The sequence below is a fragment of the Schistocerca cancellata genome, chromosome 6 (assembly GCF_023864275.1).
Source record: "Schistocerca cancellata isolate TAMUIC-IGC-003103 chromosome 6, iqSchCanc2.1, whole genome shotgun sequence".
NCBI classification, from domain to species: Eukaryota; Metazoa; Arthropoda; class Insecta; order Orthoptera; family Acrididae; genus Schistocerca; species Schistocerca cancellata.
Window position 1 is genome coordinate 4,132,101 of NC_064631.1, and position 16,963 is coordinate 4,149,063.

Below are 16,963 nucleotides of genomic sequence, written 5' to 3' on the forward strand. Positions count from 1 at the left end.
TCCCTGTCCCTGTCCCCGTCCCGACTTGTCCCGACTTTGCTCGACTGCCGCTCGCTGCCGCTCGGGTCGTAGTCCATATGACAGCGCAAGCACGACAAACGTCTGCGGGACGAGACGAGACGAGACGACTAAGGAATAAATTCGTGGTTACAAATCAAATTTGGAACTCTACACTCCTACACAACAATAGGCGGTGACGTATTTCAGAAATCACCTGCCGATTCGTACTGTTTTGTCGTTTTCAAAGTCTTTTTGGCAAACTTGGTTAGCACATTCTCCCTCAAACTGAGTTAATTACTGCATTTTCGTTCCATTACAGTAGTTTAAAAGGCTTAAGGAAGCATCTTTGTCACAACAGAAAGGTAGTTTGAAATTTGGGATGGCAACATAACAAAAAAAAAAAAAACAGGAAGGGAGCCAACAGCACCCGGGTTTCCCAGGCGGTCACCCATCCAAGTACTAGCCGGGCCCGATGATGCTTAACTTCGGTGATCGGACGAGAACCGGTGTATTCATCATGGTATGGCCGTTGGCGCTCATCTAATGTAGGAGCACGGCAGAATTCGCGTTCGGCTTTTCTCCCAACACACAAAATGTTAGTTTTCGGCCGCATTTGACGAAAGCGCTTCCTTCCGCAACCGCCAGTTCCTCGAGGACGGCGCGGGGAGGCGCGCCCGGCGTCCCAGCAGAGTGACGGCCGAATTGGCGGGCGCACCGCCGCGTGTGTGAGACGCACTGCTGCTCGTTGCACCCCCTGTCATTCGCTGGGCGCGTGCAGCCTTCGACACTAGCGGAGGACGCATCTTGTCCCTGGTGTTCAGCGGAGGGCCTGTGCGGGGTGTGGCAGTGTCGTGCTGGAGGGCCCACTGGTAGCGATGTGGGCTTCCTCGCCTCGCCTCGCCTCGCCTCGCCTCGCCTCACACCAGGTGTCTGCGTAGTTTGCAGTGCATTCGCACCATTCCTATCCCTGTCCCTGTCCCCGTCCCGACTTGTCCCGACTTTGCTCGACTGCCGCTCGCTGCCGCTCGGGTCGTGGTCCATATGACAGCGCAAGCACGACAAACGTCTGCGGGACGAGACGAGACGAGACGAGACGACTAAGGAATAAGTTCGTGGTTACAAATCAAATTTGGAACTCAACACACCTACACAACAATAGGCGGTGACGTATTTCAGAAATCACCTGCCGATTCGTAGTGTTTTGTCGTTTTCAAAGTCTTCTTGGCAAACTTGGTTAGCACATTCTCCCTCAAACTGAGTTAATTACTGCATTTTCGTTCCATTACAGTAGTTTAAAAGGCTTAAGGAAGCATCTTTGTCACAACAGAAAGGTAGTTTGAAAATTGGGCTGGCGACATAACAAAAAAAAAACAGTAAGGGAGCCAACAGCACCCGGGTTTCCCAGGCGGTCACCCATCCAAGTACTAGCCGGGCCCGATGATGCTTAACTTCGGTGATCGGACGAGAACCGGTGTATTCATCATGGTATGGCCGTTGGCGCTCATCTAATGTAGGAGCACGGCAGAATTCGCGTTCGGCTTTTCTCCCAACACACAAAATGTTAGTTTTCGGCCGCATTTGACGAAAGCGCTTCCTTCCGCAACCGCCAGTTCCTCGAGGACGGCGCGGGGAGGCGCGCCCGGCGTCCCAGCAGAGTGACGGCCGAATTGGCGGGCGCACCGCCGCGTGTGTGAGACGCACTGCTGCTCGTTGCACCCCCTGTCATTCGCTGGGCGCGTGCAGCCTTCGACACTAGCGGAGGACGCATCTTGTCCCTGGTGTTCAGCGGAGGGCCTGTGCGGGGTGTGGCAGTGTCGTGCTGGAGGGCCCACTGGTAGCGATGTGGGCTTCCTCGCCTCGCCTCGCCTCACCTCGCCTCACACCAGGTGTCTGCGTAAGTTTGCAGTGCATTCGCACCATTCCTATCCCTGTCCCTGTCCCCGTCCCGACTTGTCCCGACTTTGCTCGACTGCCGCTCGCTGCCGCTCGGGTCGTAGTCCATATGACAGCGCAAGCACGACAAACGTCTGCGGGACGAGACGAGACGAGACGACTAAGGAATAAATTCGTGGTTACAAATCAAATTTGGAACTCTACACTCCTACACAACAATAGGCGGTGACGTATTTCAGAAATCACCTGCCGATTCGTACTGTTTTGTCGTTTTCAAAGTCTTTTTGGCAAACTTGGTTAGCACATTCTCCCTCAAACTGAGTTAATTACTGCATTTTCGTACCATTACAGTAGTTTAAAAGGCTTAAGGAAGCATCTTTGTCACAACAGAAAGGTAGTTTGAAATTTGGGATGGCGACATAACAAAAAAAAAAAAAAAAAACAGGAAGGGAGCCAACAGCACCCGGGTTTCCCAGGCGGTCACCCATCCAAGTACTAGCCGGGCCCGATGATGCTTAACTTCGGTGATCGGACGAGAACCGGTGTATTCATCATGGTATGGCCGTTGGCGCTCATCTAACGTAGGAGCACGGCAGAATTCGCGTTCGGCTTTTCTCCCAACACACAAAATGTTAGTTTTCGGCCGCATTTGACGAAAGCGCTTCCTTCCGCAACCGCCAGTTCCTCGAGGACGGCGCGGGGAGGCGCGCCCGGCGTCCCAGCAGAGTGACGGCCGAATTGGCGGGCGCACCGCCGCGTGTGTGAGACGCACTGCTGCTCGTTGCACCCCCTGTCATTCGCTGGGCGCGTGCAGCCTTCGACACTAGCGGAGGACGCATCTTGTCCCTGGTGTTCAGCGGAGGGCCTGTGCGGGGTGTGGCAGTGTCGTGCTGGAGGGCCCACTGGTAGCGATGTGGGCTTCCTCGCCTCGCCTCGCCTCGCCTCGCCTCGCCTCACACCAGGTGTCTGCGTAGTTTGCAGTGCATTCGCACCATTCCTATCCCTGTCCCTGTCCCCGTCCCGACTTGTCCCGACTTTGCTCGACTGCCGCTCGCTGCCGCTCGGGTCGTGGTCCATATGACAGCGCAAGCACGACAAACGTCTGCGGGACGAGACGAGACGAGACGAGACGACTAAGGAATAAGTTCGTGGTTACAAATCAAATTTGGAACTCAACACACCTACACAACAATAGGCGGTGACGTATTTCAGAAATCACCTGCCGATTCGTAGTGTTTTGTCGTTTTCAAAGTCTTCTTGGCAAACTTGGTTAGCACATTCTCCCTCAAACTGAGTTAATTACTGCATTTTCGTTCCATTACAGTAGTTTAAAAGGCTTAAGGAAGCATCTTTGTCACAACAGAAAGGTAGTTTGAAAATTGGGCTGGCGACATAACAAAAAAAAAAACAGTAAGGGAGCCAACAGCACCCGGGTTTCCCAGGCGGTCACCCATCCAAGTACTAGCCGGGCCCGATGATGCTTAACTTCGGTGATCGGACGAGAACCGGTGTATTCATCATGGTATGGCCGTTGGCGCTCATCTAATGTAGGAGCACGGCAGAATTCGCGTTCGGCTTTTCTCCCAACACACAAAATGTTAGTTTTCGGCCGCATTTGACGAAAGCGCTTCCTTCCGCAACCGCCAGTTCCTCGAGGACGGCGCGGGGAGGCGCGCCCGGCGTCCCAGCAGAGTGACGGCCGAATTGGCGGGCGCACCGCCGCGTGTGTGAGACGCACTGCTGCTCGTTGTACCCCCTGTCATTCGCTGGGTGCGTGCAGCCTTCGACACTAGCGGAGGACGCATCTTGTCCCTGGTGTTCAGCGGAGGGCCTGTGCGGGGTGTGGCAGTGTCGTGCTGGAGGGCCCACTGGTAGCGATGTGGGCTTCCTCGCCTCGCCTCGCCTCACCTCGCCTCACACCAGGTGTCTGCGTAAGTTTGCAGTGCATTCGCACCATTCCTATCCCTGTCCCTGTCCCCGTCCCGACTTGTCCCGACTTTGCTCGACTGCCGCTCGCTGCCGCTCGGGTCGTAGTCCATATGACAACGCAAGCACGACAAACGTCTGCGGGACGAGACGAGACGAGACGACTAAGGAATAAATTCGTGGTTACAAATCAAATTTGGAACTCTACACTCCTACACAACAATAGGCGGTGACGTATTTCAGAAATCACCTGCCGATTCGTACTGTTTTGTCGTTTTCAAAGTCTTTTTGGCAAACTTGGTTAGCACATTCTCCCTCAAACTGAGTTAATTACTGCATTTTCGTACCATTACAGTAGTTTAAAAGGCTTAAGGAAGCATCTTTGTCACAACAGAAAGGTAGTTTGAAATTTGGGATGGCGACATAACAAAAAAAAAAAAAAACAGGAAGGGAGCCAACAGCACCCGGGTTTCCCAGGCGGTCACCCATCCAAGTACTAGCCGGGCCCGATGATGCTTAACTTCGGTGATCGGACGAGAACCGGTGTATTCATCATGGTAAGGCCGTTGGCGCTCATCTAATGTAGGAGCACGGCAGAATTCGCGTTCGGCTTTTCTCCCAACGCACAAAATGTTAGTTTTCGGCCGCATTTGACGAAAGCGCTTCCTTCCGCAACCGCCAGTTCCTCGAGGACGGCGCGGGGAGGCGCGCCCGGCGTCCCAGCAGAGTGACGGCCGAATTGGCGGGCGCACCGCCGCGTGTGTGAGACGCACTGCTGCTCGTTGCACCCCCTGTCATTCGCTGGGCGCGTGCAGCCTTCGACACTAGCGGAGGACGCATCTTGTCCCTGGTGTTCAGCGGAGGGCCTGTGCGGGGTGTGGCAGTGTCGTGCTGGAGGGCCCACTGGTAGCGATGTGGGCTTCCTCGCCTCGCCTCGCCTCGCCTCGCCTCGCCTCACACCAGGTGTCTGCGTAGTTTGCAGTGCATTCGCACCATTCCTATCCCTGTCCCTGTCCCCGTCCCGACTTGTCCCGACTTTGCTCGACTGCCGCTCGCTGCCGCTCGGGTCGTGGTCCATATGACAGCGCAAGCACGACAAACGTCTGCGGGACGAGACGAGACGAGACGAGACGACTAAGGAATAAGTTCGTGGTTACAAATCAAATTTGGAACTCAACACACCTACACAACAATAGGCGGTGACGTATTTCAGAAATCACCTGCCGATTCGTAGTGTTTTGTCGTTTTCAAAGTCTTCTTGGCAAACTTGGTTAGCACATTCTCCCTCAAACTGAGTTAATTACTGCATTTTCGTTCCATTACAGTAGTTTAAAAGGCTTAAGGAAGCATCTTTGTCACAACAGAAAGGTAGTTTGAAAATTGGGCTGGCGACATAACAAAAAAAAAACAGTAAGGGAGCCAACAGCACCCGGGTTTCCCAGGCGGTCACCCATCCAAGTACTAGCCGGGCCCGATGATGCTTAACTTCGGTGATCGGACGAGAACCGGTGTATTCATCATGGTATGGCCGTTGGCGCTCATCTAATGTAGGAGCACGGCAGAATTCGCGTTCGGCTTTTCTCCCAACACACAAAATGTTAGTTTTCGGCCGCATTTGACGAAAGCGCTTCCTTCCGCAACCGCCAGTTCCTCGAGGACGGCGCGGGGAGGCGCGCCCGGCGTCCCAGCAGAGTGACGGCCGAATTGGCGGGCGCACCGCCGCGTGTGTGAGACGCACTGCTGCTCGTTGCACCCCCTGTCATTCGCTGGGCGCGTGCAGCCTTCGACACTAGCGGAGGACGCATCTTGTCCCTGGTGTTCAGCGGAGGGCCTGTGCGGGGTGTGGCAGTGTCGTGCTGGAGGGCCCACTGGTAGCGATGTGGGCTTCCTCGCCTCGCCTCGCCTCACCTCGCCTCACACCAGGTGTCTGCGTAAGTTTGCAGTGCATTCGCACCATTCCTATCCCTGTCCCTGTCCCCGTCCCGACTTGTCCCGACTTTGCTCGACTGCCGCTCGCTGCCGCTCGGGTCGTAGTCCATATGACAGCGCAAGCACGACAAACGTCTGCGGGACGAGACGAGACGAGACGACTAAGGAATAAATTCGTGGTTACAAATCAAATTTGGAACTCTACACTCCTACACAACAATAGGCGGTGACGTATTTCAGAAATCACCTGCCGATTCGTACTGTTTTGTCGTTTTCAAAGTCTTTTTGGCAAACTTGGTTAGCACATTCTCCCTCAAACTGAGTTAATTACTGCATTTTCGTACCATTACAGTAGTTTAAAAGGCTTAAGGAAGCATCTTTGTCACAACAGAAAGGTAGTTTGAAATTTGGGATGGCGACATAACAAAAAAAAAAAAAAAAACAGGAAGGGAGCCAACAGCACCCGGGTTTCCCAGGCGGTCACCCATCCAAGTACTAGCCGGGCCCGATGATGCTTAACTTCGGTGATCGGACGAGAACCGGTGTATTCATCATGGTATGGCCGTTGGCGCTCATCTAATGTAGGAGCACGGCAGAATTCGCGTTCGGCTTTTCTCCCAACACACAAAATGTTAGTTTTCGGCCGCATTTGACGAAAGCGCTTCCTTCCGCAACCGCCAGTTCCTCGAGGACGGCGCGGGGAGGCGCGCCCGGCGTCCCAGCAGAGTGACGGCCGAATTGGCGGGCGCACCGCCGCGTGTGTGAGACGCACTGCTGCTCGTTGCACCCCCTGTCATTCGCTGGGCGCGTGCAGCCTTCGACACTAGCGGAGGACGCATCTTGTCCCTGGTGTTCAGCGGAGGGCCTGTGCGGGGTGTGGCAGTGTCGTGCTGGAGGGCCCACTGGTAGCGATGTGGGCTTCCTCGCCTCGCCTCGCCTCGCCTCGCCTCGCCTCACACCAGGTGTCTGCGTAGTTTGCAGTGCATTCGCACCATTCCTATCCCTGTCCCTGTCCCCGTCCCGACTTGTCCCGACTTTGCTCGACTGCCGCTCGCTGCCGCTCGGGTCGTGGTCCATATGACAGCGCAAGCACGACAAACGTCTGCGGGACGAGACGAGACGAGACGAGACGACTAAGGAATAAGTTCGTGGTTACAAATCAAATTTGGAACTCAACACACCTACACAACAATAGGCGGTGACGTATTTCAGAAATCACCTGCCGATTCGTAGTGTTTTGTCGTTTTCAAAGTCTTCTTGGCAAACTTGGTTAGCACATTCTCCCTCAAACTGAGTTAATTACTGCATTTTCGTTCCATTACAGTAGTTTAAAAGGCTTAAGGAAGCATCTTTGTCACAACAGAAAGGTAGTTTGAAAATTGGGCTGGCGACATAACAAAAAAAAAAACAGTAAGGGAGCCAACAGCACCCGGGTTTCCCAGGCGGTCACCCATCCAAGTACTAGCCGGGCCCGATGATGCTTAACTTCGGTGATCGGACGAGAACCGGTGTATTCATCATGGTAAGGCCGTTGGCGCTCATCTAATGTAGGAGCACGGCAGAATTCGCGTTCGGCTTTTCTCCCAACGCACAAAATGTTAGTTTTCGGCCGCATTTGACGAAAGCGCTTCCTTCCGCAACCGCCAGTTCCTCGAGGACGGCGCGGGGAGGCGCGCCCGGCGTCCCAGCAGAGTGACGGCCGAATTGGCGGGCGCACCGCCGCGTGTGTGAGACGCACTGCTGCTCGTTGCACCCCCTGTCATTCGCTGGGCGCGTGCAGCCTTCGACACTAGCGGAGGACGCATCTTGTCCCTGGTGTTCAGCGGAGGGCCTGTGCGGGGTGTGGCAGTGTCGTGCTGGAGGGCCCACTGGTAGCGATGTGGGCTTCCTCGCCTCGCCTCGCCTCGCCTCGCCACACACCAGGTGTCTGCGTAAGTTTGCAGTGCATTCGCACCATTCCTATCCCTGTCCCTGTCCCCGTCCCGACTTGTCCCGACTTTGCTCGACTGCCGCTCGCTGCCGCTCGGGTCGTAGTCCATATGACAGCGCAAGCACGACAAACGTCTGCGGGACGAGACGAGACGAGACGACTAAGGAATAAATTCGTGGTTACAAATCAAATTTGGAACTCTACACTCCTACACAACAATAGGCGGTGACGTATTTCAGAAATCACCTGCCGATTCGTAGTGTTTTGTCGTTTTCAAAGTCTTCTTGGCAAACTTGGTTAGCACATTCTCCCTCAAACTGAGTTAATTACTGCATTTTCGTTCCATTACAGTAGTTTAAAAGGCTTAAGGAAGCATCTTTGTCACAACAGAAAGGTAGTTTGAAAATTGGGCTGGCGACATAACAAAAAAAAAACAGTAAGGGAGCCAACAGCACCCGGGTTTCCCAGGCGGTCACCCATCCAAGTACTAGACGGGCCCGATGATGCTTAACTTCGGTGATCGGACGAGAACCGGTGTATTCATCATGGTATGGCCGTTGGCGCTCATCTAATGTAGGAGCACGGCAGAATTCGCGTTCGGCTTTTCTCCCAACACACAAAATGTTAGTTTTCGGCCGCATTTGACGAAAGCGCTTCCTTCCGCAACCGCCAGTTCCTCGAGGACGGCGCGGGGAGGCGCGCCCGGCGTCCCAGCAGAGTGACGGCCGAATTGGCGGGCGCACCGCCGCGTGTGTGAGACGCACTGCTGCTCGTTGCACCCCCTGTCATTCGCTGGGCGCGTGCAGCCTTCGACACTAGCGGAGGACGCATCTTGTCCCTGGTGTTCAGCGGAGGGCCTGTGCGGGGTGTGGCAGTGTCGTGCTGGAGGGCCCACTGGTAGCGATGTGGGCTTCCTCGCCTCGCCTCGCCTCGCCTCGCCTCGCCTCACACCAGGTGTCTGCGTAGTTTGCAGTGCATTCGCACCATTCCTATCCCTGTCCCTGTCCCCGTCCCGACTTGTCCCGACTTTGCTCGACTGCCGCTCGCTGCCGCTCGGGTCGTGGTCCATATGACAGCGCAAGCACGACAAACGTCTGCGGGACGAGACGAGACGAGACGAGACGACTAAGGAATAAGTTCGTGGTTACAAATCAAATTTGGAACTCAACACACCTACACAACAATAGGCGGTGACGTATTTCAGAAATCACCTGCCGATTCGTAGTGTTTTGTCGTTTTCAAAGTCTTCTTGGCAAACTTGGTTAGCACATTCTCCCTCAAACTGAGTTAATTACTGCATTTTCGTTCCATTACAGTAGTTTAAAAGGCTTAAGGAAGCATCTTTGTCACAACAGAAAGGTAGTTTGAAATTTGGGATGGCGACATAACAAAAAAAAAAAAAAACAGGAAGGGAGCCAACAGCACCCGGGTTTCCCAGGCGGTCACCCATCCAAGTACTAGCCGGGCCCGATGATGCTTAACTTCGGTGATCGGACGAGAACCGGTGTATTCATCATGGTATGGCCGTTGGCGCTCATCTAATGTAGGAGCACGGCAGAATTCGCGTTCGGCTTTTCTCCCAACACACAAAATGTTAGTTTTCGGCCGCATTTGACGAAAGCGCTTCCTTCCGCAACCGCCAGTTCCTCGAGGACGGCGCGGGGAGGCGCGCCCGGCGTCCCAGCAGAGTGACGGCCGAATTGGCGGGCGCACCGCCGCGTGTGTGAGACGCACTGCTGCTCGTTGCACCCCCTGTCATTCGCTGGGCGCGTGCAGCCTTCGACACTAGCGGAGGACGCATCTTGTCCCTGGTGTTCAGCGGAGGGCCTGTGCGGGGTGTGGCAGTGTCGTGCTGGAGGGCCCACTGGTAGCGATGTGGGCTTCCTCGCCTCGCCTCGCCTCGCCTCGCCTCACACCAGGTGTCTGCGTAAGTTTGCAGTGCATTCGCACCATTCCTATCCCTGTCCCTGTCCCCGTCCCGACTTGTCCCGACTTTGCTCGACTGCCGCTCGCTGCCGCTCGGGTCGTAGTCCATATGACAGCGCAAGCACGACAAACGTCTGCGGGACGAGACGAGACGAGACGACTAAGGAATAAATTCGTGGTTACAAATCAAATTTGGAACTCTACACTCCTACACAACAATAGGCGGTGACGTATTTCAGAAATCACCTGCCGATTCGTAGTGTTTTGTCGTTTTCAAAGTCTTCTTGGCAAACTTGGTTAGCACATTCTCCCTCAAACTGAGTTAATTACTGCATTTTCGTTCCATTACAGTAGTTTAAAAGGCTTAAGGAAGCATCTTTGTCACAACAGAAAGGTAGTTTGAAAATTGGGCTGGCGACATAACAAAAAAAAAAACAGTAAGGGAGCCAACAGCACCCGGGTTTCCCAGGCGGTCACCCATCCAAGTACTAGACGGGCCCGATGATGCTTAACTTCGGTGATCGGACGAGAACCGGTGTATTCATCATGGTATGGCCGTTGGCGCTCATCTAATGTAGGAGCACGGCAGAATTCGCGTTCGGCTTTTCTCCCAACACACAAAATGTTAGTTTTCGGCCGCATTTGACGAAAGCGCTTCCTTCCGCAACCGCCAGTTCCTCGAGGACGGCGCGGGGAGGCGCGCCCGGCGTCCCAGCAGAGTGACGGCCGAATTGGCGGGCGCACCGCCGCGTGTGTGAGACGCACTGCTGCTCGTTGCACCCCCTGTCATTCGCTGGGCGCGTGCAGCCTTCGACACTAGCGGAGGACGCATCTTGTCCCTGGTGTTCAGCGGAGGGCCTGTGCGGGGTGTGGCAGTGTCGTGCTGGAGGGCCCACTGGTAGCGATGTGGGCTTCCTCGCCTCGCCTCGCCTCGCCTCGCCTCACACCAGGTGTCTGCGTAAGTTTGCAGTGCATTCGCACCATTCCTATCCCTGTCCCTGTTCCCGTCCCGACTTGTCCCGACTTTGCTCGACTGCCGCTCGCTGCCGCTCGGGTCGTAGTCCATATGACAGCGCAAGCACGACAAACGTCTGCGGGACGAGACGAGACGAGACGACTAAGGAATAAATTCGTGGTTACAAATCAAATTTGGAACTCTACACTCCTACACAACAATAGGCGGTGACGTATTTCAGAAATCACCTGCCGATTCGTAGTGTTTTGTCGTTTTCAAAGTCTTCTTGGCAAACTTGGTTAGCACATTCTCCCTCAAACTGAGTTAATTACTGCATTTTCGTTCCATTACAGTAGTTTAAAAGGCTTAAGGAAGCATCTTTGTCACAACAGAAAGGTAGTTTGAAAATTGGGCTGGCGACATAACAAAAAAAAAACAGTAAGGGAGCCAACAGCACCCGGGTTTCCCAGGCGGTCACCCATCCAAGTACTAGACGGGCCCGATGATGCTTAACTTCGGTGATCGGACGAGAACCGGTGTATTCATCATGGTATGGCCGTTGGCGCTCATCTAATGTAGGAGCACGGCAGAATTCGCGTTCGGCTTTTCTCCCAACACACAAAATGTTAGTTTTCGGCCGCATTTGACGAAAGCGCTTCCTTCCGCAACCGCCAGTTCCTCGAGGACGGCGCGGGGAGGCGCGCCCGGCGTCCCAGCAGAGTGACGGCCGAATTGGCGGGCGCACCGCCGCGTGTGTGAGACGCACTGCTGCTCGTTGCACCCCCTGTCATTCGCTGGGCGCGTGCAGCCTTCGACACTAGCGGAGGACGCATCTTGTCCCTGGTGTTCAGCGGAGGGCCTGTGCGGGGTGTGGCAGTGTCGTGCTGGAGGGCCCACTGGTAGCGATGTGGGCTTCCTCGCCTCGCCTCGCCTCGCCTCGCCTCGCCTCACACCAGGTGTCTGCGTAGTTTGCAGTGCATTCGCACCATTCCTATCCCTGTCCCTGTCCCCGTCCCGACTTGTCCCGACTTTGCTCGACTGCCGCTCGCTGCCGCTCGGGTCGTGGTCCATATGACAGCGCAAGCACGACAAACGTCTGCGGGACGAGACGAGACGAGACGAGACGACTAAGGAATAAGTTCGTGGTTACAAATCAAATTTGGAACTCAACACACCTACACAACAATAGGCGGTGACGTATTTCAGAAATCACCTGCCGATTCGTAGTGTTTTGTCGTTTTCAAAGTCTTCTTGGCAAACTTGGTTAGCACATTCTCCCTCAAACTGAGTTAATTACTGCATTTTCGTTCCATTACAGTAGTTTAAAAGGCTTAAGGAAGCATCTTTGTCACAACAGAAAGGTAGTTTGAAATTTGGGATGGCGACATAACAAAAAAAAAAAAAAACAGGAAGGGAGCCAACAGCACCCGGGTTTCCCAGGCGGTCACCCATCCAAGTACTAGCCGGGCCCGATGATGCTTAACTTCGGTGATCGGACGAGAACCGGTGTATTCATCATGGTATGGCCGTTGGCGCTCATCTAATGTAGGAGCACGGCAGAATTCGCGTTCGGCTTTTCTCCCAACACACAAAATGTTAGTTTTCGGCCGCATTTGACGAAAGCGCTTCCTTCCGCAACCGCCAGTTCCTCGAGGACGGCGCGGGGAGGCGCGCCCGGCGTCCCAGCAGAGTGACGGCCGAATTGGCGGGCGCACCGCCGCGTGTGTGAGACGCACTGCTGCTCGTTGCACCCCCTGTCATTCGCTGGGCGCGTGCAGCCTTCGACACTAGCGGAGGACGCATCTTGTCCCTGGTGTTCAGCGGAGGGCCTGTGCGGGGTGTGGCAGTGTCGTGCTGGAGGGCCCACTGGTAGCGATGTGGGCTTCCTCGCCTCGCCTCGCCTCGCCTCGCCTCACACCAGGTGTCTGCGTAAGTTTGCAGTGCATTCGCACCATTCCTATCCCTGTCCCTGTCCCCGTCCCGACTTGTCCCGACTTTGCTCGACTGCCGCTCGCTGCCGCTCGGGTCGTAGTCCATATGACAGCGCAAGCACGACAAACGTCTGCGGGACGAGACGAGACGAGACGACTAAGGAATAAATTCGTGGTTACAAATCAAATTTGGAACTCTACACTCCTACACAACAATAGGCGGTGACGTATTTCAGAAATCACCTGCCGATTCGTAGTGTTTTGTCGTTTTCAAAGTCTTCTTGGCAAACTTGGTTAGCACATTCTCCCTCAAACTGAGTTAATTACTGCATTTTCGTTCCATTACAGTAGTTTAAAAGGCTTAAGGAAGCATCTTTGTCACAACAGAAAGGTAGTTTGAAAATTGGGCTGGCGACATAACAAAAAAAAAAACAGTAAGGGAGCCAACAGCACCCGGGTTTCCCAGGCGGTCACCCATCCAAGTACTAGACGGGCCCGATGATGCTTAACTTCGGTGATCGGACGAGAACCGGTGTATTCATCATGGTATGGCCGTTGGCGCTCATCTAATGTAGGAGCACGGCAGAATTCGCGTTCGGCTTTTCTCCCAACACACAAAATGTTAGTTTTCGGCCGCATTTGACGAAAGCGCTTCCTTCCGCAACCGCCAGTTCCTCGAGGACGGCGCGGGGAGGCGCGCCCGGCGTCCCAGCAGAGTGACGGCCGAATTGGCGGGCGCACCGCCGCGTGTGTGAGACGCACTGCTGCTCGTTGCACCCCCTGTCATTCGCTGGGCGCGTGCAGCCTTCGACACTAGCGGAGGACGCATCTTGTCCCTGGTGTTCAGCGGAGGGCCTGTGCGGGGTGTGGCAGTGTCGTGCTGGAGGGCCCACTGGTAGCGATGTGGGCTTCCTCGCCTCGCCTCGCCTCGCCTCGCCTCACACCAGGTGTCTGCGTAAGTTTGCAGTGCATTCGCACCATTCCTATCCCTGTCCCTGTTCCCGTCCCGACTTGTCCCGACTTTGCTCGACTGCCGCTCGCTGCCGCTCGGGTCGTAGTCCATATGACAGCGCAAGCACGACAAACGTCTGCGGGACGAGACGAGACGAGACGACTAAGGAATAAATTCGTGGTTACAAATCAAATTTGGAACTCTACACTCCTACACAACAATAGGCGGTGACGTATTTCAGAAATCACCTGCCGATTCGTACTGTTTTGTCGTTTTCAAAGTCTTTTTGGCAAACTTGGTTAGCACATTCTCCCTCAAACTGAGTTAATTACTGCATTTTCGTTCCATTACAGTAGTTTAAAAGGCTTAAGGAAGCATCTTTGTCACAACAGAAAGGTAGTTTGAAATTTGGGATGGCAACATAACAAAAAAAAAAAAAAACAGGAAGGGAGCCAACAGCACCCGGGTTTCCCAGGCGGTCACCCATCCAAGTACTAGCCGGGCCCGATGATGCTTAACTTCGGTGATCGGACGAGAACCGGTGTATTCATCATGGTATGGCCGTTGGCGCTCATCTAATGTAGGAGCACGGCAGAATTCGCGTTCGGCTTTTCTCCCAACACACAAAATGTTAGTTTTCGGCCGCATTTGACGAAAGCGCTTCCTTCCGCAACCGCCAGTTCCTCGAGGACGGCGCGGGGAGGCGCGCCCGGCGTCCCAGCAGAGTGACGGCCGAATTGGCGGGCGCACCGCCGCGTGTGTGAGACGCACTGCTGCTCGTTGCACCCCCTGTCATTCGCTGGGCGCGTGCAGCCTTCGACACTAGCGGAGGACGCATCTTGTCCCTGGTGTTCAGCGGAGGGCCTGTGCGGGGTGTGGCAGTGTCGTGCTGGAGGGCCCACTGGTAGCGATGTGGGCTTCCTCGCCTCGCCTCGCCTCGCCTCGCCTCGCCTCACACCAGGTGTCTGCGTAGTTTGCAGTGCATTCGCACCATTCCTATCCCTGTCCCTGTCCCCGTCCCGACTTGTCCCGACTTTGCTCGACTGCCGCTCGCTGCCGCTCGGGTCGTGGTCCATATGACAGCGCAAGCACGACAAACGTCTGCGGGACGAGACGAGACGAGACGAGACGACTAAGGAATAAGTTCGTGGTTACAAATCAAATTTGGAACTCAACACACCTACACAACAATAGGCGGTGACGTATTTCAGAAATCACCTGCCGATTCGTAGTGTTTTGTCGTTTTCAAAGTCTTCTTGGCAAACTTGGTTAGCACATTCTCCCTCAAACTGAGTTAATTACTGCATTTTCGTTCCATTACAGTAGTTTAAAAGGCTTAAGGAAGCATCTTTGTCACAACAGAAAGGTAGTTTGAAATTTGGGATGGCGACATAACAAAAAAAAAAAAAAAACAGGAAGGGAGCCAACAGCACCCGGGTTTCCCAGGCGGTCACCCATCCAAGTACTAGCCGGGCCCGATGATGCTTAACTTCGGTGATCGGACGAGAACCGGTGTATTCATCATGGTATGGCCGTTGGCGCTCATCTATTGTAGGAGCACGGCAGAATTCGCGTTCGGCTTTTCTCCCAACACACAAAATGTTAGTTTTCGGCCGCATTTGACGAAAGCGCTTCCTTCCGCAACCGCCAGTTCCTCGAGGACGGCGCGGGGAGGCGCGCCCGGCGTCCCAGCAGAGTGACGGCCGAATTGGCGGGCGCACCGCCGCGTGTGTGAGACGCACTGCTGCTCGTTGCACCCCCTGTCATTCGCTGGGCGCGTGCAGCCTTCGACACTAGCGGAGGACGCATCTTGTCCCTGGTGTTCAGCGGAGGGCCTGTGCGGGGTGTGGCAGTGTCGTGCTGGAGGGCCCACTGGTAGCGATGTGGGCTTCCTCGCCTCGCCTCGCCTCGCCTCGCCTCGCCTCACACCAGGTGTCTGCGTAGTTTGCAGTGCATTCGCACCATTCCTATCCCTGTCCCTGTCCCCGTCCCGACTTGTCCCGACTTTGCTCGACTGCCGCTCGCTGCCGCTCGGGTCGTGGTCCATATGACAGCGCAAGCACGACAAACGTCTGCGGGACGAGACGAGACGAGACGAGACGACTAAGGAATAAGTTCGTGGTTACAAATCAAATTTGGAACTCAACACACCTACACAACAATAGGCGGTGACGTATTTCAGAAATCACCTGCCGATTCGTAGTGTTTTGTCGTTTTCAAAGTCTTCTTGGCAAACTTGGTTAGCACATTCTCCCTCAAACTGAGTTAATTACTGCATTTTCGTTCCATTACAGTAGTTTAAAAGGCTTAAGGAAGCATCTTTGTCACAACAGAAAGGTAGTTTGAAAATTGGGCTGGCGACATAACAAAAAAAAAAACAGTAAGGGAGCCAACAGCACCCGGGTTTCCCAGGCGGTCACCCATCCAAGTACTAGCCGGGCCCGATGATGCTTAACTTCGGTGATCGGACGAGAACCGGTGTATTCATCATGGTATGGCCGTTGGCGCTCATCTAATGTAGGAGCACGGCAGAATTCGCGTTCGGCTTTTCTCCCAACACACAAAATGTTAGTTTTCGGCCGCATTTGACGAAAGCGCTTCCTTCCGCAACCGCCAGTTCCTCGAGGACGGCGCGGGGAGGCGCGCCCGGCGTCCCAGCAGAGTGACGGCCGAATTGGCGGGCGCACCGCCGCGTGTGTGAGACGCACTGCTGCTCGTTGCACCCCCTGTCATTCGCTGGGCGCGTGCAGCCTTCGACACTAGCGGAGGACGCATCTTGTCCCTGGTGTTCAGCGGAGGGCCTGTGCGGGGTGTGGCAGTGTCGTGCTGGAGGGCCCACTGGTAGCGATGTGGGCTTCCTCGCCTCGCCTCGCCTCGCCTCGCCTCACACCAGGTGTCTGCGTAAGTTTGCAGTGCATTCGCACCATTCCTATCCCTGTCCCTGTCCCCGTCCCGACTTGTCCCGACTTTGCTCGACTGCCGCTCGCTGCCGCTCGGGTCGTAGTCCATATGACAGCGCAAGCACGACAAACGTCTGCGGGACGAGACGAGACGAGACGACTAAGGAATAAATTCGTGGTTACAAATCAAATTTGGAACTCTACACTCCTACACAACAATAGGCGGTGACGTATTTCAGAAATCACCTGCCGATTCGTAGTGTTTTGTCGTTTTCAAAGTCTTCTTGGCAAACTTGGTTAGCACATTCTCCCTCAAACTGAGTTAATTACTGCATTTTCGTTCCATTACAGTAGTTTAAAAGGCTTAAGGAAGCATCTTTGTCACAACAGAAAGGTAGTTTGAAAATTGGGCTGGCGACATAACAAAAAAAAAACAGTAAGGGAGCCAACAGCACCCGGGTTTCCCAGGCGGTCACCCATCCAAGTACTAGACGGGCCCGATGATGCTTAACTTCGGTGATCGGACGAGAACCGGTGTATTCATCATGGTATGGCCGTTGGCGCTCATCTAATGTAGGAGCACGGCAGAATTCGCGTTCGGCTTTTCTCCCAACACACAAA

At 54.6% G+C, this 16,963-nt stretch overlaps 18 non-coding genes across 18 annotated transcripts; all 18 read right to left on the bottom strand.

Moving 5' to 3' along the window:
* Positions 1-415: 415 nt before the first annotated feature.
* LOC126090167 (5S ribosomal RNA) lies at positions 416-534 on the bottom strand. The gene has a single exon (XR_007521028.1). It is a non-coding gene; the product is annotated as a 5S ribosomal RNA (ribosomal RNA).
* An 846-nt stretch (positions 535-1,380) lies between these two features.
* On the bottom strand, positions 1,381-1,499 carry LOC126090168 (5S ribosomal RNA). The gene has a single exon (XR_007521029.1). It is a non-coding gene; the product is annotated as a 5S ribosomal RNA (ribosomal RNA).
* Positions 1,500-2,344: 845 nt separating this feature from the next.
* Positions 2,345-2,463, bottom strand: LOC126090169 (5S ribosomal RNA). The gene has a single exon (XR_007521030.1). It is a non-coding gene; the product is annotated as a 5S ribosomal RNA (ribosomal RNA).
* An 847-nt stretch (positions 2,464-3,310) lies between these two features.
* On the bottom strand, positions 3,311-3,429 carry LOC126090170 (5S ribosomal RNA). Its single transcript, XR_007521031.1, has one exon. It is a non-coding gene; the product is annotated as a 5S ribosomal RNA (ribosomal RNA).
* Positions 3,430-4,271: 842 nt separating this feature from the next.
* Positions 4,272-4,390, bottom strand: LOC126089178 (5S ribosomal RNA). The gene has a single exon (XR_007520514.1). It is a non-coding gene; the product is annotated as a 5S ribosomal RNA (ribosomal RNA).
* An 846-nt stretch (positions 4,391-5,236) lies between these two features.
* Positions 5,237-5,355, bottom strand: LOC126090171 (5S ribosomal RNA). Its single transcript, XR_007521032.1, has one exon. It is a non-coding gene; the product is annotated as a 5S ribosomal RNA (ribosomal RNA).
* Positions 5,356-6,199: 844 nt separating this feature from the next.
* On the bottom strand, positions 6,200-6,318 carry LOC126090172 (5S ribosomal RNA). Its single transcript, XR_007521033.1, has one exon. It is a non-coding gene; the product is annotated as a 5S ribosomal RNA (ribosomal RNA).
* An 847-nt stretch (positions 6,319-7,165) lies between these two features.
* On the bottom strand, positions 7,166-7,284 carry LOC126089180 (5S ribosomal RNA). Its single transcript, XR_007520516.1, has one exon. It is a non-coding gene; the product is annotated as a 5S ribosomal RNA (ribosomal RNA).
* An 837-nt stretch (positions 7,285-8,121) lies between these two features.
* Positions 8,122-8,240, bottom strand: LOC126089054 (5S ribosomal RNA). The gene has a single exon (XR_007520398.1). It is a non-coding gene; the product is annotated as a 5S ribosomal RNA (ribosomal RNA).
* An 851-nt stretch (positions 8,241-9,091) lies between these two features.
* On the bottom strand, positions 9,092-9,210 carry LOC126090173 (5S ribosomal RNA). Its single transcript, XR_007521034.1, has one exon. It is a non-coding gene; the product is annotated as a 5S ribosomal RNA (ribosomal RNA).
* An 838-nt stretch (positions 9,211-10,048) lies between these two features.
* On the bottom strand, positions 10,049-10,167 carry LOC126089055 (5S ribosomal RNA). Its single transcript, XR_007520399.1, has one exon. It is a non-coding gene; the product is annotated as a 5S ribosomal RNA (ribosomal RNA).
* An 837-nt stretch (positions 10,168-11,004) lies between these two features.
* On the bottom strand, positions 11,005-11,123 carry LOC126089056 (5S ribosomal RNA). The gene has a single exon (XR_007520400.1). It is a non-coding gene; the product is annotated as a 5S ribosomal RNA (ribosomal RNA).
* Positions 11,124-11,974: 851 nt separating this feature from the next.
* LOC126090175 (5S ribosomal RNA) lies at positions 11,975-12,093 on the bottom strand. The gene has a single exon (XR_007521036.1). It is a non-coding gene; the product is annotated as a 5S ribosomal RNA (ribosomal RNA).
* Positions 12,094-12,931: 838 nt separating this feature from the next.
* On the bottom strand, positions 12,932-13,050 carry LOC126089057 (5S ribosomal RNA). The gene has a single exon (XR_007520401.1). It is a non-coding gene; the product is annotated as a 5S ribosomal RNA (ribosomal RNA).
* An 842-nt stretch (positions 13,051-13,892) lies between these two features.
* On the bottom strand, positions 13,893-14,011 carry LOC126090176 (5S ribosomal RNA). The gene has a single exon (XR_007521037.1). It is a non-coding gene; the product is annotated as a 5S ribosomal RNA (ribosomal RNA).
* An 852-nt stretch (positions 14,012-14,863) lies between these two features.
* LOC126090177 (5S ribosomal RNA) lies at positions 14,864-14,982 on the bottom strand. Its single transcript, XR_007521038.1, has one exon. It is a non-coding gene; the product is annotated as a 5S ribosomal RNA (ribosomal RNA).
* An 847-nt stretch (positions 14,983-15,829) lies between these two features.
* LOC126090178 (5S ribosomal RNA) lies at positions 15,830-15,948 on the bottom strand. Its single transcript, XR_007521039.1, has one exon. It is a non-coding gene; the product is annotated as a 5S ribosomal RNA (ribosomal RNA).
* Positions 15,949-16,785: 837 nt separating this feature from the next.
* On the bottom strand, positions 16,786-16,904 carry LOC126089058 (5S ribosomal RNA). Its single transcript, XR_007520402.1, has one exon. It is a non-coding gene; the product is annotated as a 5S ribosomal RNA (ribosomal RNA).
* Positions 16,905-16,963: the final 59 nt, after the last annotated feature.